The sequence below is a fragment of the Malaclemys terrapin genome, chromosome 3 (assembly GCF_027887155.1).
Source record: "Malaclemys terrapin pileata isolate rMalTer1 chromosome 3, rMalTer1.hap1, whole genome shotgun sequence".
NCBI lineage: Eukaryota > Metazoa > Chordata > Testudines > Emydidae > Malaclemys > Malaclemys terrapin.
Window position 1 is genome coordinate 124,872,596 of NC_071507.1, and position 25,026 is coordinate 124,897,621.

A 25,026-nucleotide genomic window follows, 5' to 3' on the forward strand; every position below is an offset into this window, starting at 1 on the left:
TTAGATCATTGGTTGGACAAAGCCTCGTAAATGAACTAGAAAACCAAGAGGGCTTTGTTTTCGTAGCCTGGGTATTCTGAGAACATTCTTTTCACCTGCTCAAACACCAGCCCGGCAGAGGGGTGGAGAAAGAGTAGTTCAGGTGCAGTCCATACTGGGATCAGAACCATACCAGTGTTTAAATACAGTTGTTGCTAGAAGAGCGTCTTGCATTTATATAGGTCACTATATAGTATCTGAGCATCTCAGTATCTGTAATGTATTGTCCTCACAACACCCCTGTGAGGTAGTTTAAAAATCTAGTTTGTGGTGTACGTGGTACTTGAAGTGGCATGGGGGTGAGATGGGAAATCATAGCAATTTACAGCAGAAGTGATGCCTGAAATCAGCACCCCTAGAAACATAGCAACCTGTATGATAGGATGCTGTGGTCTTTGAGGAGACTGAGGCTGTTACACTTGGATTTTTTTTCTTTTCTCCTTCATTCTATTCTCAGGCCATAGTCACACCCTCCCACTGGCTCTCTACTTTAGAGGTGCATTCTGACCCTTGGATGGAGATAAATTATCACCATCTACTAGTGGCTGAAGAGATAAAGCCAGAAAATATAATAAGGCAAAGAAATAACAAAGTTTGAGAGAACCTGGCATATGTCCCAACACAATCAAGAAAAGGACAGAGAAGTCGTTTCTGACATTGTTTCCTTTGCGTCAAGCAACACAACAACCAAGGCTAGCAAAACTGTAAGCAAAACTGAAAAACTATTTTTTCCCTGTTCTTGTATCATTCTGTCTGTAAGTGAAGAAAGGAGCACTTGCATTTTACAAGTTATGTGAGTCAGAGGCTGGGGCATGGCTGTACATACAGTGCTGCTCAGATTGTGTGTCTGTGCACATGGGTGGTGGAAAGCTCACTTTTGCATTCCCCCCATCCCACTGCTGCTCTGTGCGGGGCCAGACTGTGTCGAGTTAGAATAGCCTGAGGTTATCAGGCTATCTTGGGGGTTAATCTATTTGCATCAGCGCTGAAGTTATGAGGGCTATGGGCAGTAAAGCATAACATTACAGTCTTATGCATGGAATGAAGAAGGTGTTCACTTTCCCCTGCTGTTTGAACCTTGTGTGTGCTGTAGTAGATGATTCACAATGAAAACAAACAAGTTCTCCTGTGAGCCACAATACCTCAGAGAGCAGCCGCTGTTTTCCCAGTGAAGTAACCTATAGCCCAGTGCTCCTGGTGCTATGAATTCCTGTTGAGTGAACACCCCTCTGCTGTGAGCACCACACACATCACCAGGTGGAAAGAGAGTGAGCCAGGTCTGCCCCCCCACTGACCCCTCAGGAATCAGTACATGGTGCCCATTCTCCCTGTGGTTAACCACTTCTGTTGCCAGCTAATGTAGTTAGGCCTGCGTCAGTGCTGAAGATTTCAGGCCCAAACTAGAGCGAGGTGGAGAACGGGATGTCCATTTTGTGGAAGATTTTGATATTTTGGTTTCATTCAGTTGCACAGTAAAAAAAACAAAAATTGTCATTCTCCATGAAAATGAATAGAGCCCCAACTCTGGGGCTGTCCACCTGGCAGGATGCGCCTCAGCTTCAGATCTGGGAAGCCCTAGGCTCCCCAACTCCAAGGCAGACTGCCTGGTGGGATGCCCCAGAGCCGTTGATCCTGGAAACTCTTGGCTCTTCTGAAGGGTTCTATAAAATAGAAAAATATACTTCCAAGAAGGGCATCCATGAAATAAATCAAAATTTAATAAGATGTGTTGACTATTAGAAAGCATGCTTTCACCATTGTCTGCTGTTGTGCTGGCAACCACTGACACTGAATCACAGGGATAATATGTTCCAAAACTTATTTTGCAATAATAGTTTGGGATTCAGTTGCTTGTTTTATTGTGCCAAGCGGCTTAACATAAAAGCACTTTTAATAACTTCATTTATTCCATGTGTTTATATAAATAACATGCACAACCTTTTTATGCAAAGAACAATTTAAGTAATGTTTCATGATGCAAAATAATGCCATATGTGTCCTTTCCAAAACCCCGTTATTCAGTTTGTTCACTTGCCTCTTTCATGTTGACAATGCTTCTTTTCCTTTTAATATAATTTTAAAAGGGTTTCCAAGGCTGCTTAAAGTTGGGGGTCTTGGGATCCAATAAAACCTGTCAGTTTTCCCTTTGGCATCATAGTTTTCGTATCTTTCAACAATGAGAAACCTGTCACCGACAGCTCTTGATCATGTTTTCCACTGAAAGGAACCCTGGGCTTGGCAATTAATACCAGACTTGTCAATGCAAGTTAAGGTGCCGTTTTATCTTTATTTCATCAGTATTTAACAAACGGAATGTATATTCCACTGAGAAGTCATTTTAGTCAGTGCAGTCACAGACCATATATGCACATTCTGATCTCAGAAGGCCAGAATTATTATTATTTATTATTATTGTTTTATTATTATTTACATTTCCATACCAGGGGATAAAATCATTCTTGGTGTAACTCCTTCGAATTCAGTGGAATTAGATCAGGGTGAATTTGGCCAAAAGTGTCTTTACAATGCCTGCACGATCTCACATTAAGATAGAAATACATTGTGCAGCAAGAGCCATACCAATGCACTGGCGGCTTGGTCTTGCAGCCTCTTTTCATGTGAATAGTATCATGAAATTCAATGAGGCCATGTTGCATGATCTTTATTTGAATGTTCTCACATGTTTTTAAGATGACCAATTAAAAGTGCATTTATTTCAATGTATAATCACTTAAACCCAGAGGCTTTTATATTAGATGTGTGTAGTATATACATTTGCTTATATCTAGAGCTTCACATCCTGCAGTTCTATTTTAAAGCATTAGTAGAAAGTCACAGGGGGTGAAATTCATCCCTGTGCAGAAGATCAGCCCATGAATAATACACCCCTTATTTCCTCAAAATAGGCGTAAATGCGACTTGGAGGATACTTGGCTGTACACAACCGCTCCAGAGGGGTACATTTAATCCATATTGTATATGCACAGAATGCAGTTTTTAAATACTTAGCTCTGAACAAAATTGAGCACGAGGACCATGGAAAAACTGACAATTTTTGAAAACAATTATTTTTGAGCTCTGAGATAAAAACATTTCTAAATCTAATGTAGAAACTATATCATTTGGTCATGTTTGGATAACTCAGAAATGATCAAATGAAATGTTACTGCACTTTTCTGAAACTGTCACTTTTATGGAGGACAAATAAAAGGAATTTCAGTCCTAAAGAAAATGTTTATAGAAAGTTATTGTAAGCTTGTATTCAGGTATTTATAAAAGTGCTATTTGTACCATACTGTCATTACTATAATTCTATAAGAGGGTAAGTTTCTGGAGTGTATGCAGTTGTGTATCCAAAATATATGCTAGTTGGGTACAATGACTTGCCTGCAGTTTCTTTTGAAAATGTGGCCCATTATTTTTAGTCAAAGATTGACATAAATTAATGGTTGGAACAATCTTAAAATACAGCACCACCTTCCTTTCAAGACTCTTTTTTTTAATTTGCTTTTTTCCAAGAGATGGATTTTAATACAACTCTTAAGAGTATTCATTCCTGCATTTTAAAATATCAGATCTGACCAACCTGATGCTCAGGTTGCCACTTCTGAGAGTTTTCTTTCTGGGACAAATTAATCCATTGAGAGGTGGCCTTGTGTCATCATGAATCGTCATATTGCATCAGAACATTGTTTTGTAGTGATAATGTTCCCAAGTTGAGAATATTTTTGCAAGCTCTGGAAGGGTTTTCAAGTCTTGGGGAAATGGAATCACCCTGCTAAACATATGAGAAACAATCCTAGCCCTGGAAGGAGCTTCTGAGAAGCTCCAAAGTGACTTAGAATCCTAAGTTCCATTCTTAAAAGCAACATAGGCTCTTAAGAGCCTACGTCTCATTAAAAATCAGTGGGACTTACACTCCTAAATCACTCAGCTGGGTTTTGAAAAAATTTCCCCTGGTCTAATTTGGAAGAAGTTTCTTCTGGATCACAGGGAATAGTAAAGACAAGAATCAGACAAACTTCCAGGGGGGAAAGAACCTCAGAATTTAAGAATTTGATTTTATAAATTTGTGCCACATACAAAAAAGTCTATGGATGTTTTGTAATCCAAACAATTAAAAGCATCCTCAAGTAAGTATCAAGTTTGTTATGAACGTTAAAGCAGTTGTAGACTTTTGAGTATAAATAGAAACACTTGCATTTGAACTCTTGTTCACTACCATTCCAAACCAATTAACAGCTGCAATGAAAGTAAAGGAGTAAATGACCAACCCAGATTAACAATGACTCCTCTACACTAAATAAGCTCAGTAAATTTTGGGGGTCATATTTTGATCTTAGTTGTACCAGTGTAACTCCATTGACATCAATGGAATGACTCCATTTTTTTTTTAATTGAGATGCTCCAATACTATATTACAGGGGGCCTGTAATGGGCTGTGCATTCCATACAGGCCCTGAAAGGGTTGATGTGGACCTGAAAGGGTTGATGTGGGCCTGAAAAGCCAGTTATGATATCTAGCTGCCCCTGAAGGGAGATCAAGGCTTAACTGAACATGAAGCCCAGCTGGGCAGGGGCAGGCTGGTTGGTATAAAGCCAGGAAGCTGTGAGTTCAAGGAGGCTACAGGGAGAGAGTCTGTAGTGAGTCTCTAGGTGCAGAGAGGTGGGGAGGAGAAAACCCAAGAGATAGAATAAGCTTTGGGATCATAGCCCTGGAAGAAGGGTCAACCCCAGAGGAACAGTGGAGAAAAACAGCCTGAGGGCTGAGCAGGAAGAAGCCCAGGGAAACAGCAGCAAGCAGTAGGACTGAGCAAACAGTGGCTGCTTGTTTATAGGGTCCCTGGGTTGGAACCCACTGTAAAAGCAGGGCCACCCGGGGGGGCAAGTAGGGCAATTTGCCCCAGGCCCCGGGCCCCGCAGGGGCCCCCATGAGAGTTTTTCGGGGCCCCTGGAGCGGGGTCCTTCACTCACTCCGGGGGGCCCCGGGAAACTCTCACGGGGCCTGGGCCCCCAGAGCTTCTTCGGCAGCAGTTTGGCGGCGGGGGGTCCTTCCGCTCTGGGACCCGCTGCTGAAGTGCCCTGAAGACCCGCGGCGGGGGTCCTTCCGCCCCGGGACCCGCCGCCGAAGTGCCGGGTCTTCAGCGGCAATTCGGTGGCGGGGGGCCCCCTGCCGCCGAAGACCCCAGGCCCCCTGAATCCTCTGGGCGGCCCTGTGTAAAAGGCAGGCCTGGGTTCCCCTTTCAGCCACTGGGAAGTAGCACAGGATTGTGAGAAACACTGGTCTGGCAGGACTTTGTAGTCTGCCCTCCTTTCTGGGGTATCCCAGTGACCTGGGGGCAGGGGAGACAACCCTGGGGTGCGCAAATGACAGAAGTGGGAGCCAGACCAGATGAGAGCTGATTCCCCAGACACAGCTACAAGGAGATGCCCCCAACTGTCAGTGAAGCCTGTGACAGGGTCATATAAGACTCTTAGATGGATAGCATTACACTGGGTAACTGAGATTAGAATTGGCCCTTGACACTTCGTATTTCATACTGTGGTTGATTTTTACCAGGGTGCATGTTCCTTAAATGACAGTGCAGTTTTTATTTTAATTTCACTGCACATCTGAGCATCACAGCATGTTTTTGAAATGCTGGTTCCAAGCACTGTAATTTAGAAGGGTAAAAAGATCCTGCTTTTTTCAGGTGTCTTAGATTCAGTTTCATTATAGATTTTTTTAAAGATACTTATTTAAAAAGACTTCACTTTATCTAGTGCCATTTGCTTAAGAAGTCAGAGAAGGGGGAACAAACGGAGTCTTTCATCTAGGGAGAAGGAAATTGTGTTGTACAGGTTTAGTGAAGAAGCAGACTACTTAATGACCATTCCAACACTTGGTGCTGAAAGCCTCTATACTTACTTTTTCTACTCTCGGGTGTAACCAGGCACACAGTTTAACTCTGCGTCTCCTATCAGATGTACCCAGAGCTTCCTATGAAAATATTACATTCTAAAAGCTTGTTAAGAAATGGTATTCATGACAAAGGATGCACAGATCTTCATTAACACTTTCCTAAACAAGGTTGCCATATATGTGGTCATCATGTTATTAAAATCAACTACTGCATATACTGATAGCCTGCTTCTTCAAATGTGGAAGCAAATTTTCATTTAAGCAATTTGTCTTTTGACTGCAAAATGTTTGACTGCAGGAATGTTGTCTTTTTACTCCAAAATACTGTTTGTTTATGGCACCACAGAAAGTATGCATCATAACAATACTGATATTGATTGCAGTTTCCAATACTTGGTTTCCATAGATGCAAAAATATTTCTCTTGCCAGCTCATTTTCTGCTTTTTTTTTTTTTTGTTTTAGTCATGCTACAAAATGAATTCCCCACATTGCACTTTAACAACTTCACCTGCTCTGATCAGAGAGTCAGTCTAAAATATCTCTGGCTACTGTGTAGCAAGTCCAGTTTAAACATTGCTTAGATGGCTTGCTTCAACATTGAAAAGGCACTTCTAAGTTGTTTCCCTGAATACTCTTTTCCATTTGGAGTAAAGTAGCTGGCCTGTCTCTGATCCTATTTTAAGCCCGAGGACAGCTTCATTGAGTGTATCAGTTAAATTACATCATTCATCTATGCTCTAGCATAGGAAACTGAGTTCTTATAGAGGATTATAACAGGAATATAACAATGTCATTTAAAAGATAAGGGGCCTGAGATGTATTTCTTGCATGTAAGGAGCAAGATAACACTTAATTCAACATATAGGGTCCCTACCAAGGGGAGCTTTGAGAGGAAAGTAGACAAAGAATCTCTTTGCTTAGTAATAAGGGAGGAAAATTAAATTTCCTCAGACAAGCGACCTTTGGCTTTGTGGGGAAGTAGACTTGGCACTAGAATGCTTTTATTTTACTTAACTAATCTCAAGCATTCCCAGTTAATTTGGGAAGGTTTATGGGTTTTATTTTGTTGTTTGGATTGAAACTCTCGCAGAAAAACTCCTAGTCTGAAACTTTTAAAGATCAGGCACATTTTTACCCTTATGAGTTTTCAGTAGAATGTTCCCCAAGGAGTTAAAATGGCTAAAGTACCAAACCAAAGGCTTCCTGGATTGCAGAGATGGAAAAGAAAAATGCATGGGACTAGTTAACGTTTTGCTCCTGAGTGGTCATTAAAATAGACTGAAACAGGAAGGGGAGCTTTACTGTACCAGTGGAACTGGAAGAAGAACTGTGGGGGTGCTCGCTTCTGCTTTAACCAGAGGAGCAGGAGCTGCTCTCCAATCTGTTTTCTCTTCTTTTAGCCTTGGTTCCTGAATTAGATGGAGAACAGTCAATCAAGTTGGTTTAATGCAGATTTGCTTGGGAGGGAATAAAGGGGAAATGGTTCAAAAGCACCTAGGTGGAGAGAGAGAGAGTATTTCTGAAGCTGATGGTCCAGCACTGGAAGGACAGCTCTAATCTGTCTATTAACCAATTAATAATAACCTTATCTGCTGCAAAGTTTGAAATGTTTCAGGGCCTGGTGGAATGTGCTGAGCATTTAGCAGATTAGGGCACTGCAGTCTTGGAAATTGAGACAGCAGATAGCTGTAACCACACACAGTTAGACAGTTAAAGTATTTCATCACCCTCAGGACTTCTTGGTCAACAGGCCTTGGTCCTCCTCCCTCTTCTGGAATTTCAATGTAACTAATGAGTGTATTATTGTATGTTTTGTCACTGCTTTGATTTGTCAGATTGTTTCCTTTTGCTTTGGGTTTTGAATAATCAGTAAAATATATGAAAACACAAAAGGAAAGAAGTGGGGAGTAGCTCTCGGAGAGGGCATAGTTGGCTGTACTACACCAGAATAATCACTTTGGAAGGGTGTCCAAAGCCATAATTTTCTGTTTTGCTTTTTTGCCTGAAACCATAATCTGATATTTATCAAATAAATGGAAGAAAATCCCATAGCTCAATTGTTTTGCTTCCTTCAATACACAGTGCTCCCCTCTGTTCTCTCTACATAGAGTAAAGTTGCTTAGCTTGTTTACAAGGGGCCGACAAAGCACAGCAGAAGGGTACTCTAATTGCACCATGTAAATGCCGCTGGCACACTCAAAAGGTAACTTGTTCATGTTAACATAGTCCTGTTTTGTTAATGCAAACTAGCTACATTATTTAGAGCAGGGATCGACATCCTTTCAGAAGTCCTGTGCCAAGTCTTCGTTTTTTCACTCTAATTTAAGATTTCGCATGCCAGTAATACATTTTAACGTTTTTTAGAAGGTCTCTTTCTATAAGTCTATAATATATAACTAAACTATTGTTGTATGTAAGGTAAATAAGGTTTTTAAAATGTTTAAGAAGCTTTAAAAAATCATCTAGAGATTATTGGAAATGTGTGAGCATATCCAGATCATCTTCAAATCTCTAGAAGTTGGCCAAACAAATTCAAAACTAATAGCAACATTTGCACAAGTACAGTAGAACTTCAGAGTTCTGAACACTAGTTACGAACTGACCAGTCAATCACACATCTCATTAGGAACCAGAAGTACGCAATCAAGCAGCAGCAGAGACAAAAAACAAATACAGCACAGTATTGTATTAAATGTAAACTACTAAAAAAAAAATAAAGGGAAAGTTTAAAACAAAGTTTTGACAAAGCAAGGAAAAACTTTCTTTGCTTGTTTCATTTAAATTAGGATGGTTAAAAGCAGCATTTTTCTTCTGCATAGTAAAGTTTCAAAGCTCCATTAGGTCAATGTTCAGTTGTAAACTTTTGGAAGAACAACCATAACATTTTGTTCAGAGTTATGAATAACCTCCACTCCTGAGGTGTTTGTAACTCTGAGGTTCTACTGTAATTAACATTTTCCACTCAATGTAATGCAGTCCAGTGTGATCGAGTGTAAAAGGAATACTAAATAAACTGCTAATCCTAAAAACTTGGCAAGAACATTCTGAGACTACCTGCCTCACTGTGGTCTTTTAGCACGTAGCAGTCATTAATTAGCACATCCAGTAGCGGATAAACTAAGCCAAGTAAAACCAAGAACAGCAAGACAAAATAAAAAAAAAACACCAAAACTAAAACCTTAGATAAGCAAGGTCATTTTCATTACAACATCACACACCCAAGTTTATCAGAGGGAATGCAAAATAAACCTTTTTTGTCATGATGTTCACAAAAGTATTCTGAGATTTCTGGCTTTGCTAATGCTTTCGGTGAATAATACTTTGCACTTTCATCACAACTTTCATCTGAGAATCTTCCAGCACTTTGCAAACATTAAGGGATAGGCACAATTTATCTCTGCATAGGAGCAAAAGTGACCAGAAGAGCAGTTCTAAATGACATTGAACTAAAACATTGGTGCTAGCCATTTCAGAGTAGCTGTAAAGAGTGGAACAAAGGAAGCCATCAGCAATGAACAACAAGTTTTTTGGTCCTATAGAAGCCAGGATCTATGCTATATATTCTTGAGTGTCATCTACTGTCATCTTATCTTTCAGCTATTTTTATATATATACATACATAGAGCACTCTTGTAACATCTCTCTCCCTGTAAAGGGAATCAAGTAATTAAAATTAACTATATAGTCTTTAAAATAGCTAGGTAACTTTACTGTTCTTCCACTATATGTGGTTTTATTTTGATTCTTTTCCTTGTCTCATGAGCGCAAGCATCAAGACTTCTGTGCTGCAGAGTTTTCTGGCATCACCACTGCCAACTCTTGAGGGTCACAGGAGGCTCACTGGTCACTGCCAGTCTCCCCTGCACCTCAGCCAGGTTAAGAAATCCACTTGAGTCATTCCTTGATGGCAACTATTACTTGGTTGTTAGGGAATAATGATTGTGGCAATACAATTAACCTTTTCTGGACATGACAACGTGCATTGTCCAAGGAGGCACACTAACGTGCTATCATAGAATTTTAGCCTGGAGTTGCTTTCCAGAAGTTTGGGGATTTAACTTGCACAATTTTGCAGTAAGCATTAAATATTTTATGTTGCAAGTAGACCCACTGTCAGCAGAAGATTTGAATATCTGAACTGGTGCTGTTTGAAGTTTTTGCTGTACAAACCACTTTTTTCTTTGTTCTTCACAACCCAAATGCAACAGGTAGAGGTGAAACAAAATCATCTGAGGACGTATAATTGTTACTCTCTCTCCCCCACCCCCTTAGACTATATTTTAGGATTGTTTCTGTCACTGTTTACAGACTTTTCCACAATGATTTCTTTTTTTGCAATAAGCATAATATGGTACCATATGATGGACATTGATCTCTTTCATGTTCTCTCACAACACATGCATTATATTTAACATCTTTGTGTGTGTGTGTGGGGGGGGGAAATACCAAAGAAACTCATCACAGTAGCATTTAACTTCAAGAAGTGAAATAACACAAAAATGAGGAGGTTAGTTAAACAGAAACAGTCACAAAAGTCTAATACCTGCAACCTGTATGGAAATTTTATTAAAATACCAAAGCAGATGCTCAAACAATATGGAAACCCAAAATAAAAAACAAAAGTCAGAGGACCAAAAAGAGCCACCCTGGTTAAACAACAGAGTACAAGAGGCAGTTAGAGACAAAAAGATATCTTTTAAAAATTGGAAGTCAAATCCTACTGAAGAAAATAAAAAGGAGCATAAACTTGGCAAGTCAAGAGTAAAAGTATAATTAGGCCAAAAAAGAATGCGAAGAGCAACTAGCGAAAGATACACACACTAACAGCAAAAAACTTTAAGTACATCAGAAACAGGAAGCCTGCCAAACAGTGAGGCCACTGGATGACCAAGGTGTTAAAGGAGCACTCAAAGAAGACAAGGCCATTGCAGAGAAGCTAAATGAATTCTTTGCATTGGTCTTACCTGCAGAGGATGTAAGAGAGATTCTCACACCTGAGCCATTCTTTTTAGGTGACAAATCTGAGGAACTGTCCCAGACTGAGGTGTCAATAGAGGAGGTTTTGGAACAAATTGATAAATTAAACAGTAATAAGTCACCAAGGCCAGATCATATTTACCCATGGGGGGGATAGCTCAATGGTTTGAGCATTGGCCTGCTAAACCCAGGGTTGTGAGTTCAATCCTTGGGGGAGCCACTTAGGGATCTGGGGCAAAATCAGTACTTGGTCCTGCTAGTGAAGGCAGGGGCTGGACTCGATGACCTTTCAAGGTCCCTTCCAGTTCTAGGAGATGGGATATCTCCATTAATTTATAAGAGTTCTTAAAGAACCAAATATGAAACTGCAGAACTGTGGTATGTAACCTATCATTGAAATCAGCCTCTGTTCCAGATGAGCGGCTGATAGCTAATGTAACGCTGATTTTTAAAAAGGCTCCAGACACCATCCTGACAATTACTAGCCAGTAAGCCTAACTTCAGTTTCAACCAATAGTAAAAAACAAAATTATCAGACGCATAGATGAACTTGATATGTGTTCCATTGGCCTGCAGCTGCAAACCGCGGCCAGTGGGAGCCGTGATCGGCCGGACCTGCGTACAGGTACACAAACTGGCCCGGCCCATCAGGGGCTTTCCCTACACAAGCAGCATCCCAAGTTTGGGAAACACTGTGTTAGGGAATAGTCACAACATGGCTTTTGTAATCATGCATCATCAATTTATTAGAATTCTTTTAGGGGGTCAACAAACATGTGGAGAGGGGTGATCCAGTTGATATAGTGTATCTGGTCTTTCAGAAAGCCTTTGACAAGGTCCAACACCAAAGGCAAAAACCAAAGTGGGCAGACATGCGATAAGAAAGAAGGTCCTCTCATGGATCAGTAACTGGTTAAAAAAGACAGGAAACAAAGGTAAGAATAACTGGTCATTTTTCACAGTGGAGAGAGATAAATAGCGGTGTCCCTCAGAGATCTGTACTGGGATCATTGCTGTTCAACATATTCATAAATTATGAATTATAAATTAGGGGTAAACAGTGAGGTGGCAAAGTTTGCAGACAGTACAAAATTACTCAAGATAAGTCCAAAGCTGATTGTGAAGAGTTACAAAGGGATCGCACAAAACTGGTGACTGGGCAACAGAATGGCAGATGAAATTCAATGTTGATAAATGCAAATAATGCACATTGGAAAACATCCCATCTCTATATACAAAATGATGGGGTTTAAATTAGCTGTTATCACTGAAGAAAGAGGTCGTGGATAGCTAATAAGACAGAAAATACCATAATGCCACTATATAAATCCATGGTATGCCAACACCTTGAATACGGTGTGCAGTTCTGGTCACCCCATCTCAAAAAAGATACATTAGGATTGGAAAAAATACAGAGGATGACAACAAAAATGATTAGGGGCATGGAAGAGCTTCCATATGAAGAGAGATTAAAAAGACTGGTTTAAAAAGACTGGGACTGTTCATCTTAGAAAAGAGATGATTAAGGAGATATGATAGAGGTCTATAAAATCATGAATATATGGAATAAGTGAATATGTGAAGGGATAAATAACACTTAATGTTCTGTTCATTCCCTCTGAGAAACTTGGCACTGAACACTGTCAGAAGACAGGATACTGGGTTAGGTGGACCATTGGTTTGACCCAGTATGGCCATTCTTATGTTATGTATTGCTTGTCTTTCTTTGCAGATGTCTACTCTGTTTCTTGATTTACTCTGTATGTTTGCATATCTTCCACTATTTCTAATACTTTCAGTTTTTGTAGCTGTTTCTTTGCTTGTTTTGCTGCTGCAGCAAATAGCAGCATTACAATTAAGATCACTCTGGCTTCATTATCTTTGGTGCCTAAAACAACATGATCTCTAATAAGTTTGTTTGTAAGTGTGCCAAATGTGCATGATATGTCTAACTGGCATGACCTTGTTGCATATTAGTCTATAGCTTCTATTTCACTTTGATTATATACATTGAAAATATACCTCTGATATTGCATTGCTTTTAAGCACAAAGAATTTTTCTAGAGCATTTCAGATTACTTACACTTTTGCCTTTCTTCATCTGCTAGCTGTAAGTGCTGACAGACTAGGAAGCAATCCTTACCCACTGCTTTATTCAGTGCATTATTCTTATAGCTACTTCCTACTTTATCCAGGAGTTCCTGAAGAAGTTCCAGTTTTCAGATATTTCCATGCATTTGCATCACAGCAGGGAGCAGAATGATGATCAGTCATTCCCAACATGATTCAGTGTCTCTAATAAGCTACAACAGAGAATGAAAAGAGTAAAATTAATAGATTTTAAGGCTAGAAAAGGACCATTACATTATCTAGTCTGACTTCCTATATTACAGAATTTCTATATATAGAATTTCATTCAGTTGCTCCTGTATTGAGCTCAATATCTTTTTTGACTATAGCAAATGTGACCAAGGAACTTCTTGATGCCAACTGGCAGATGGCACAGTCGGTGAATAGAGTTTTACAGGAAGCCCGTAGGTCAGTTATATTTGTAACAATTCACTAAAAGGTGGCATGGGAGGTCTCCACTGAAGACCAGTAACAAACTTGTCGTCATAACCATTGCAAAATGTATGTAAGGATGTCAAGTATCAGGGGGTAGCCGTGTTAGTCTGTATCTACAAAAACAACAAGGAGTCTGGTGGCACCTTAAAGACTAACAGATTTATTTGGGCATAAGCTTTCGTGAGTTAAAACCTCACTTCTTCGGATGCATAGAGTGAAAGTTACAGATGCAGGCATTATATACTGACACATGGAGAGCAGGGAGTTACTTCACAAGTGGAGAACCAGTGTTGACAGGGCCAATTCAATCAGGGTGGATGTAGTCCACTCCCAATAATAGATGAGGAGGTGTCAATTCCAGGAGAGGAAAAGCTGCTTCTGTAATGAGCCAGCCACTCCCAGTCCCTATTCAAGCCCAGATTAATGGTGTTGAATTTGCAAATGAATTTTAGTTCTGCTGTTTCTCTTTGAAGTCTGTTTCTGAAGTTTTTCAGCATCAGAGGACCCAGCCACATCAGCCACACCATCAGGGGCTCATTCACCTGCACATCCACTAATGTCATATATGCCATCATGTGCCAGCAATGCCCCTCTGCCATGTACATTGGCCAAACCGGACAGTCCCTCCGCAAAAGAATAAATGGACACAAATCAGACATCAGGAATGGTAACATACACAAGCCAGTAAGTGAACACTTCAATCTCCCTGGTCATTCTATTACAGATTTAAAAGTCACTATCATTGAACAAAAAAACTTCAGAAACAGACTTCAAAGAGAAACAGCAGAACTAAAATTCATTTGCAAATTCAACACCATTAATCTGGGCTTGAATAGGGACTGGGAGTGGCTGGCTCATTACAGAAGCAGCTTTTCCTCTCCTGGAATTGACACCTCCTCATCTATTATTGGGAGTGGACTACATCCACCCTGATTGAATTGGCCCTGTCAACACTGGTTCTCCACTTGTGAAGTAACTCCCTGCTCTCCATGTGTCAGTATATAATGCCTGCATCTGTAACTTTCACTCTATGCATCCGAAGAAGTGAGGTTTTAACTCACGAAAGCTTATGCCCAAATAAATCTGTTAGTCTTTAAGGTGCCACCAGACTCCTTGTTGTTTTTGTATGTAAGGATAATATTTAAGGAGATATGTGCCTATACTGGAAATTATGTCCTTAAGGTCTATGAGTTAAAGCAGGTCACTAGGAGGTAACAACCATGCTTCTTTCAGACAGGCAGGAGACACTTATCAGTCTGGCTATATGAAAATTGAGTATCGGTTACTTCACAATGGATATCTATTTTCATACTGTGTCACCAGCTAATCAAGATTAAGAAATTAACAAGAGATCGTAAAATCTATGGGAAGGAATACAAACAGGAGTGTATCTAGTTTATGAATAAAGATCAAGATACATTTGGGATTGCAAAGGGACACTCTACTATCAAGACTGTATGTTCCAGTCTATGCATCTGATGAAGTGGACTGTAGCCCACGAAAGCTTATGCTCAAATAAATTTGTTAGTCTCTAAGATGCCACAAGTACTCCTATTCTTCCTACTATCACGTTAGCGGTCAGTGGGTTGCTTCATGAACAGAAGATCACAGCCAAGCCATGCTGTAATACACTGCAAGAATTTAGGGTGAATTTTTGTTCTTATGACATTATGTCATATTAGTTAAGTTTAGGCTCCAGTATGTGTGTTATGATTTTATTTTATATGTAAGCCTTTGTTTGCAATATTCTGCTTGCTCTCATTTGAATCTCTGTTCTTTGTTAAATTAATTTATACTTGTTTTCTCTATAAATAAATCTAACTGCTGCGTGTTAAGCAGAGTTGTATTCTGAGATAACTGTGAAGCTGGGATATACTGGTCCTTTGGGAACAGTGGATCTGGGAATTCTGTGAGGGTCCAGTGGATCAGGGAGTGAGGTTTACACTTGGAGGACTTGGGGATTGGAATGTGCCTGTCAATAACCTGTAAAAAGAGAGCAGGGCATGCAGAGTCCTGGAAGGCAGTACTTGCATTGCCAGAGGCTAAAGGTGCTGGGGAACAAACCCCCAGCAAGCACTGACAAGGTTTCCTCACACTAAGGGCAGGTGGTAGTGAGGCGCCTCACAACCCTGGGTACCTCCAAGAAGCATCACAGCATATTTTCCAGAAGGGTGTCCAGTCTTGATTTGAAGACTTCAAGAAATGAAGAATCCATCACTTCCCTTGGTAGGTTGTTCCAGTGGTTAATCACTCGCTGTTAAAAATGTGTGCCTTGTTTCTGATTTGAATTTGACTGGCTTTAATCCTTCTTTGCTAGATTGAGTAGCATTTTAATATGCAGTATGTTCTCCTGTGAAAGTACTTATACACCATAATTAAATCACCTCTTGATTTTCCTTTCGATAAATTCATCAGTGAAGATCATCAAGTCTCTTTGTCAATTTTTTTTTTTAAATAATAATGGAGATATCCTATCTCCTAGAACTGGAAGGGACCTTGAAAGGTCATCAAGTCCAGCCCCCTGCTTTCACTAGCAGGATCAAGTACTGATTTTGCCTCAAATCCCTAAGTGGCCCCCTCAAGGATTGAGCTCATAACCCTGAGTTTAGCAGGCCAATGCTCAAACCACTGAACTATCCCTCCCCCCAAATACCTTTCTTCTGACACCATGTTAGGGTTTATGTAAGCTGCACAGAGAAAACCATTTTTAGGGGGCACAACAACAAGTTTTGTTCATCCTACATACCCAGAAACTATGCTACATATTCTTGAGTACTATCTACTGGCACTGCAGCTATTAAACAACTATATATGTTCAGACAGAAAACACTTTTGTAACAGTAGCAATTGCTTTATTTGCACTAGAACTTTCACTCCACCAGTTGTAGCAACGGTGGGGAATCTGTGTTAAAAAACCCTAGAGTAGACAGGGTTTAAGAGAATACTGCACATAAATACTTCCCCTGATCCCGGCTTCCCCTGAGAACGGTTTCTGATGTTGTTCTGTCATCAGAGGGTATTGGGTGATATGAAAGCTTGCCACAGGCAGGGAATAAACATTAAAAGAACAACAGTAGAGATAAATATAAAAGTTGTGAGGTTTTAATATGCCATATTTGATAGTTGCTGTATTTGGGGCAATTTTTGGTTTCTCTTTGGATTACATCTTTACTAACTGACATCTGTACAAGAAGTCAATCACATATCTCTTCAGGGGGCTGAGAATGCCAAAAAATAACTCATTACTTACATAAGGCAGTCCTGGAGACATCTAATGAAGTGGTTAAAGTATCCAGCCTCCACTGCAGATAATCCTATCCTAGAGTGCAATCTCAAATGAGGACAGTAACAACGCCAGAGACAGTGTATGACAAAAAATATTATCCAGATAAGGATCTCCTCATTATGCATTGTGTCCCATGTTAATGAGATTTCCTTAATTCAAAGCACTGAGCATTCAGTAGTGATGAATGTAACTGTCATTTTCTTTTTCCTAGTTAATAAACCTTTAGTTAGTTTATTACAGGATTGGCTACAAGTGTTGTCTTTGCAATTGACATGGGGTAAGTGACTAGTCATTTGGAACTGGGAGTAACCTGAATATTGATGTGATTTTTGGTGTAAGTGACCATCTATCACAAGACCAGCTTGCCTCAGTGGCAAGATAGGCTGGAATGCCCAAAGGGACTGTCTGAGACTCCATGGTAAAACTGTTATAGTGCTTTAGGAGTTCACACCTGTTACTGGGTTGGTGAAATCTAATTAGAGAACATACTACCGGTTTGGGGTGTCTGCCCTGCTTCTTGACAGTGTGCCCTGAAGTTGGCACTCAAGGTTGTGAGCCACTCCACACAGCATGAAAGTGATGTCAGTTAGCATCCTGTTATTTATTGATAATGTCAATGTACATGCATTTAGTTTTCACCACTTTCAGGGATAGTCCATATTCCTCACTGACTGTTTTTACAGACTCCTTCATTCATTGCATTGCATTGCATTGATGGTTGCAGCAAATAGCTTTATATCATCAGCATATCTGAGGTCAGTTAAAAAGTGTTCGCCAATGGAAATCCCAGCTCCTTCCACTTTATCCAACTGTCCAGGCTTCTCATATAATAAATTCTGCATACATGTTGAAAAGACTTGGGCACAGAATGCACCATTGTCTCTCACTCTGCCCGATGGAAAACCACTTGCTGACTCCTGCTGCTGTTTGCACCGTGGTCTCTTGTTGACAGTACAGAGTTGTGATGAGTACAATGAATGCTTTGGAATCTCATCTGCCAGTATCTTCCAGAGGCAGTGATGTCAGACAGTACCAAATGCTTTGGAGTCATCAATTCATAGTCAAATACATGACAGTAACTCTGAACTGTCTTGATCACTGAATGTCTGACTTGAAGGGTGTTTCTGGTCCATGAGCACCTTGGTGGGGTAGCCATAGGGCTGGACACAGTAGCTCTGAAAGGCTTCTGTGGTTGCTCTGGCTGTGATCTCTCCAAGAAGCCTGGCAACCAAGAATTTGGGGCATTGATTCACAATGGTCAAGATGTAGGATGTAGTGCCAGATGGTGGGGTTCTTATTGGGCTATGTGGGGTGAGTCTCCCTGTGGAAGCGCAGACCTGGCCAGCTGACCAGAAGGGTACAATCGAAAATATTTTTAAGCAATTGGATCAGATTTATGGGCCCAAGCCCCACAAACAGATGAAAGTGTTCTGTGCTCAGGCTCAGAAACCTACCGAGCCATGAGTTCATCCCCAAGTGGTCCAGTGCTACCAACTCCGAGGGCATGCTAGTCTCCATCATCTGGAGAGGGGCCCTGTCTCCCACCCTGGAGTTCCTTCTGCTGGTGGAGACTGGGTGGTTATCATGCCAATCCTGAATCGCTCAGGCCATCCCCACCTAGTAAAACCTCATGTGAACATTCATCTCAGCCTTCTTGGGGCCTAAGTGGCCTAAAGCATCATGATAGACTTTGGAGAACCATATCGACTGCCATGTGGGGCAGCACCATCTGGATGATTTCTTCATTTGTCCTGGAGTCTGCTTGCTCTCTCTCTCTCTCTCTCTCTCTCAGGGGATGATGTGGGTCTCCGTACCAGCTGGGAAGCTTCAGTACACCTCCAGCCAAGCCCCAAATATCAGGTATGGTAACCCAATCCCAGCATAGGGATGGCTGTCTAGCCCTGGCTCTCAGGTGTTTGCAACCCCACTTCCTCCATAACCTTCTCCTTAAAGTTCTCAAACTCCATATTGGGGTATTGGACCTGGAGGGAGTGCAAAGGCTGCTGATCAACAGCATTACAAGTGCCTTCTGCACATCAGTTCGTGTTCTAGGTCCTAGGCCAGGGAAGGCCTCATCTTTTTGATGGATTGAAGGATCACTTGGCGGCTATTGCTGAAGTCCCTGAGTGGCTCGGTAGGTTTCTGAGCCTGAGCACAGAACACTTTCATCTGTTTGTGGGGCTTGGGCCCATAAATCTGATCCAATTGCTTAAAAATATTTTCGATTGTACCCTTCTGGTCAGCTGGCCAGGTCTGCGCTTCCACAGGGAGACTCACCCCACATAGCCCAATAAGAACCCCACCATCTGGCACTCAATGAGGCAGTACCGATTAAATGTGGATTCCAGCCCTGCCTGGCAAGCTGTGAAGCTGGTCTGGCCATTCCCTTTAAACCGAGGTAACTATAGGGTCTTCATAAGTCAAAGTCATTGGGGCAGGGCAGGCTTCCAGGAGGAGGGCAGGGTTCAGGGGCTTGGCTAAGAGCCTGTACTATTCAAAGATGTCCCTGGCCCTCCAGCTACTTGAGCCTCAGACACTGTCCCCAGCGATCTCTGTCTAAACGCCCCAAATCCTGTCAGGTGAGGGATTCCCAGGGTTGGAGAAGGGGTCCTGGGTCCCAGCCCTGCACCTCTGCTCAAACGCCAACCCTATCTTTTAGATGGGGTCAGAGTTAACTTCTGTAACAAGCACCACACGTAACAGTAGAACATGATTTTTATCTAACCCAGGCGAAGTCCAGACTAAACCCAGGGGAGGCTCTCTAGCAGGGGTTATATAGACTTCCTGGCCCCTGTTGCAGCATAAGGAATTAAACCTTGCATCTGGCACAACATACAGCACACAGTGTGCCCGCCGTCTAGTCCTGCTCCCGATGGAGCCTCTGTAGTTTCTTCTAGTTGTTAGTCTCTAAGGTGCCACAAGTACTCCTGTTCTTCTTTTTGCAGATACAGATTAACACGGCTGCTACTCTGAAACCTGTAGTTTCTTCGTTACACCACCAAGCTTTACAGGTGAGGTCCCTTATCTGCCCCCCAGCATCAGTTCATTGGCTCAAATCTTCCCAGTCTGTAGCCAATTCTGTGTCCTTGTTTTCAAGTGGCACTTGCCCTAAGCCAATCAGGTTTGGTTGTCCAGGGTGGCAGGAAGGGGGGAAGAAAGGGAAAGGGGCTCTAGTCCCACAATCACATCTGCACTGCATGGCTATCACTCACTAAGCTTCCAACATCCCATCCCAGTATGCAGTGGACTGAATCACTGGTCTACAATTGTTGAGAAGTCATCTGCTTCAGAGATAAAATGTGCTATTTATTATGTATTTTGATGTGCTGAATTCAAATATGACAATTAAAACAACTGATTGGCTACTGTTTCTAAGATATTTAAGTTTTTACATTTTATGTCTATGTATATTGTGTAGATAGTAGAGTTTTAATCATAAATTGTAAACCTAGGTCTTTTCATGTGTTTATGGTTGCTTTACATGTTAATATTTCACCTGTCCTGTGTAACACTTTAAAAATCAGCAAAAGGGTTATATAAATAAAATTTATTATGAAACAAAAGGCAAAAAACTATTATGTACATAGTTTAGTCCTATTCAATGTCTACTCGGCGCTTCTTGGCTTGTCTCTTGTATTCATTAAATGGAGCATCTCTTGTCACTGTCCACCAATAGTCTGCAAGCATTGATGGGCTCCATTTGCCCCAATAGCATTTCTCCATTGTTGCAATGTCCTGGTGAAATCGCTCGCTGTGCTCGTCACTCACTGCTCCGCAGTTCGGTGGAAAAAAATCTAGATGAGAGTGCAAAAAAATGTATCTTTAGTGACATGTTGCAACCAAGGCTTTTGTATGCCTTGAGGAGGTTTTCCACCAACAACCTGTAGTTGTCTGCCTTGTTGTTTCCGAGAAAATTTATTGCCACCAACTGGAAGGCTTTCCATGCCATCTTTTCCTTGCCACGCAGCGCATGGTCAAATGCATCATCTCAAAGAAGTTCACGTATCTGAGGACCAACAAAGACACCTTCCTTTATCTTAGTTTCACTTAACTTTGGAAATTTTCCACGGAGGTACTTGAAAGCTGCTTGTGTTTTGTCAATCGCCTTGACAAAGTTCTTCATCAGACCTAGCTTGATGTGTAAGGGTGGTAACAAAATCTTTCTTGATTCAACAAGTGGTGGATGCTGAACACTTTTTCTCCTAGGCTCCAATGACTGTTGGAGTGGCCAATCTTTCTTGATGTAGTGGGAATCTCTTGCACGACTATCCCATTCACAGAGAAAACAGCAGTACTTTGTGTATCCAGTCTGCAGACCAAGTAAGAGAGCAACAACCTTCAAATCGCCACAAAGCTGCCACTGATGTTGGTCATAGTTTATGCACCTCAAAAGTTGTTTCATGTTGTCATAGGTTTCCTTCATATGGACTGCATGACCAACTGGAATTGATGGCGAAACATTGCCATTATGCAGTAAAACAGCTTTAAGACTCGTCTTCGATGAATCAATGAACAGTCTCCACTCATCTGGATCGTGAACGATGTTGAGGGCTGCCATCACACCATTGATGTTGTTGCAGGCTACAAGATCACCTTCCATGAAGAAGAATGGGACAAGATCCTTTTGACGGTCACGGAACATGGAAACCCTAACATCACCTGCCAGGAGATTCCACTGCTGTAGTCTGGAGCCCAACAGCTCTGTCTTATTCTTGGGTAGTTCCAAATCCCTGACAAGGTCATTCAGTTCACCTTGTGTTATGAGGTGTGGTTCAGAGGAGGAGGATGGGAGAAAATGTGGGTCCTGTGACATTGATGGTTCAGGACCAGAAGTTTCATCCTCTTCCTCATCTGACTCAAATGAGAATGATTCTGGTGCATCGGGAACCAGCAGTCCTTCTCCGTGAGGTACTGGGCGTATAGCTGATGGAATGTTTGGATAATGCACAGTCCACTTTTTCTTTTTTGACACACCTTTCCCAACTGGAGGCACCATGCAGAAGTAACAATTGCTGGTATGATCTGTTGGCTCTCTCCAAATCATTGGCACTGCAAAAGGCATAGATTTCCTTTTCCTGTTCAACCACTGGCAAAGATTTGTTGCACAAGTGTGCAGCATATGTGTGGGGCCCACCTCTTGTCCTTGTCCTGATCTCCAATGTTGCAGCCAAAATAAAGGTGATAGGCTTTCTTAACCATAGTGGTTATACTGCGCTTTTGTGATGCAAAAGTCACTTCACCACAAACAGCAGAAGTTACCTGCACTGTTCACACAAGTACGAGGCATCTCTGCTCACTTTGGCTAAACAGAAATGTGTCCCTTTGCAAAATCAAACACTGACAAATAAGAGAGCACGACACTGTATGATTTCTAGAGCTGATATAGGGCAATTTGTTCAGCAGAGTGATGTAAGCTTCGTTATGATTGCATCATCCATGACTTCTAGGAATAACATGATGCAATTCACATCATGTATGACGCAATACCAGCTTCAGATTGCATCATTCATTGTTTTGCCTAAAAAGCAAGTACTGTCCAAACCCAGTCATAGATTTATTCATAGATCCAGTCAAAGATGTATTTTAGTCATTTCTGGTTTAAACTGAGATCCCTTCCCTTTATAACTCACTTATCCTCCGCCATTCCCAAGTCAAGGGTCGTATATACTGACCCAATAGCATATCTTGAAAACTAGAGCCAAACAACAATTTTAACCATCATTTTCGTTCTCAGTGACCCAGAATTAGTAAAGTTTGACTACATTTATTTCAGAAGCATTTTGGCTGTAGAGCAGTGATATAAAACCTGGATGAATTCTCTTGGAGAGTCTCTCTTTCAGTTGTTCTGAAGTCCTGTTCAAGGAATCTGGGAAGGCTGTAACTGTATTCACTTCTAACCAGTAAAAATTTTGATTAAGCCTGGAAATCAGGTAGCTGTGCATGCAAATAGAAATGAATCTAACTAGCAAGTTGCCTGCACAAATATTCATTTACAAACACAATTATAGTCAGTCAGTGCACAGAAAATCATAGTAACCACAACTGTGTACTTTTTTCTGCACGCATACTTTTTTAAAGTCAAGCCTCTAATATCCCATTGTATGAACAAATACCATGCAAGAATTTTATTCTTAACCAGTGGTGTCTTTGATCCAGCCAGGCTCCCTGTGAGATGGCCCACCAGACTGATATGGGAGAATCCAGCCTCTGGATCCTTGGGTGTTTTAAGCCTTCAGAAGCTGAACAGATCCCAGGCATTGTTCCAGTTTTGGGGTCCCTAGACATATTCTCTGCATGAAGACCCTCTCTCTAACCTTCCCTCCTGAAAACTGCAACCTCGCATTCCCTGTCCATGGTACCCCTGGAATCAGTGCTGACCCCTCAGACTCCCCCTTATCTTAAACACATCCTCTCCTAGAATCCACCAAAGTTGTGAGCCTTCTGGTTTACCTCTTCAAAGGGCTCTTTACTTAATCCCATGAGACATACACAGATCTATGCAAAAATAATAAACCCTACACACAGTTTCCTGCTTCGGTTTCCTCATCACTCCAGACCATTCTCTGGACAGAGGTCAGAGGCCCTTGGATCATTCAGGGTCCGTATGCTCCAGTGCATGACTTGCCCCGAAACAGTCATCCTCTGCCTCTGGGTTCCCCCTCCCCGTCCAAGATTTCCTCCTCCTGGCTCGGTCCACTCTCGACTGGCATGCGAGCCAACAAAGTATCCACAGGGGTCTTCACAGTGGAGGTGGGGTCACCACCAAGTATCACATCCAGTTCTTTGTAGAACCGGCATCTCGTGGGCGCAGCATTGGAGCATTGTTTTGCCTCCTGTGCCTTGTGGTAGGCATTCCGCAGCTCCTTCACTTTAACCCTGCACTGCAGTGTATCCCAGTCATGGCCCTTTTCTGTCATGCATTGTGAAATCTGTCCGTAGGTATCAAAATTCCTACGGCTGGAGTGCAGCTGGAACTGCACAGTCTCCTCTCCCCAAATGCTGATGAGGTCCAGCAGCTCGGCATTGCTCCAAATGGTGCATGGAGCAGGCATGGCTACCTGGAAAGATGCCCTGAGACCACTGCACACATCACCAAGCAAACAGGAAGGGGACTTTCAAATTTGCAAAGGAATTTATGGGGTGGGGATGACGGTTGGTCACCTGAGGGCACAACCGTATAGTTCAAACCAATGACCAGAGAGGTGAGAATAGGCATTGTGGAACATCTCCTGGAGGCCAATCGCAGCGCTGTAGCCCCGGCGCAGAGAGTTGCACACCGCTCATTGGGATGGGTTTTTTTTTAGTGCTACAACTACGCAGTTTTTGCGCACTAAGTGGCTTGGCAATGTGTACACCTCAGGAGTTACAGCGCAGAAAGCTGCTTTACTCGCAGAAACTTGCCAGTGTAGACAGGGCCATAGAGACTATTGAAGTCCTCATGCTGTTGAGTGAAAACTCTGCTCAACAAGTCGGTCAGTACATCATCTTTCCATGGTAGGTGTGACAGTGGATGCATCCAATGAGGGTACTGAACTTTATGATCAAGGAATTTCTTGACAACTGGTAAAGCATATATTTGGAACAATATTTTATTTATTTTCTTTGGCTTCTGGTAGTTTAATGGAAATTTTCTGGAATTATTGTATAACCTTTTTCCATCCATGCTTTCTGAGAATAATAAAATGGTGAAGGGGGGATGGGGTTAAATTGTGATTTGACTCTTTCTTTCTCTGGTGCTTTCCAAACCCTACATCCTTGGACAAGAGGGCTGCTAGAAAAATCACACTGAGAGCAAGCACTGGACTATAGAGGTCTCCCTGAATGCAGCTTTGCTAGTCATCAGGTCATTCAAAATTTATTATTTTGGCCTATGCTGGATTAAAATATAGAGTAAATTCAACTGAAATCAAAGCAACACTATAATGACAGTATTGACAATACTCATGCAAATATGGAAAATATTAGAGCTCTTTCTGGATGTTTAAGGATAATGCTTTAGTGTATCGCCAAGTTGAAAAACAGAGGTAAATTTAGTATACTGGGCATAAGAAATGGAGCAGATTATGAGACTCCTACTGAAAATAATCCTATTAACATTGGAAAATATCCAGGACAAAACACTGTTTTCACTTCCTTTAAATGAAAAATAAACTATTTTGTATCTTTATGAAATGCATTAATGCCAGGAATATTTTAGAGTATTCTTTAATTCCACCGGGAGCTTGTTAAGCATTTAAATATTTCTGTCAGTTCAGT

At 41.5% G+C, this 25,026-nt stretch overlaps 2 long non-coding RNA genes across 2 annotated transcripts in view; one reads left to right on the plus strand and one right to left on the minus strand.

The window, feature by feature from the left end:
* LOC128833908 (uncharacterized) overlaps positions 1-7,989 on the plus strand; it is a 30,879-nt gene extending 22,890 nt beyond the window's left edge. Inside the window, exon 3 of the long non-coding RNA XR_008444349.1 lies at positions 497-7,989. This is a non-coding gene — a long non-coding RNA (uncharacterized LOC128833908). The remainder of the gene's footprint in view (positions 1-496) is intronic.
* Positions 1-25,026, minus strand: part of LOC128833909 (uncharacterized) — a 43,152-nt gene that overhangs the window by 9,271 nt on the left and 8,855 nt on the right. Inside the window, exon 2 of the long non-coding RNA XR_008444350.1 lies at positions 13,003-13,222. This is a non-coding gene — a long non-coding RNA (uncharacterized LOC128833909). The remainder of the gene's footprint in view (positions 1-13,002; positions 13,223-25,026) is intronic.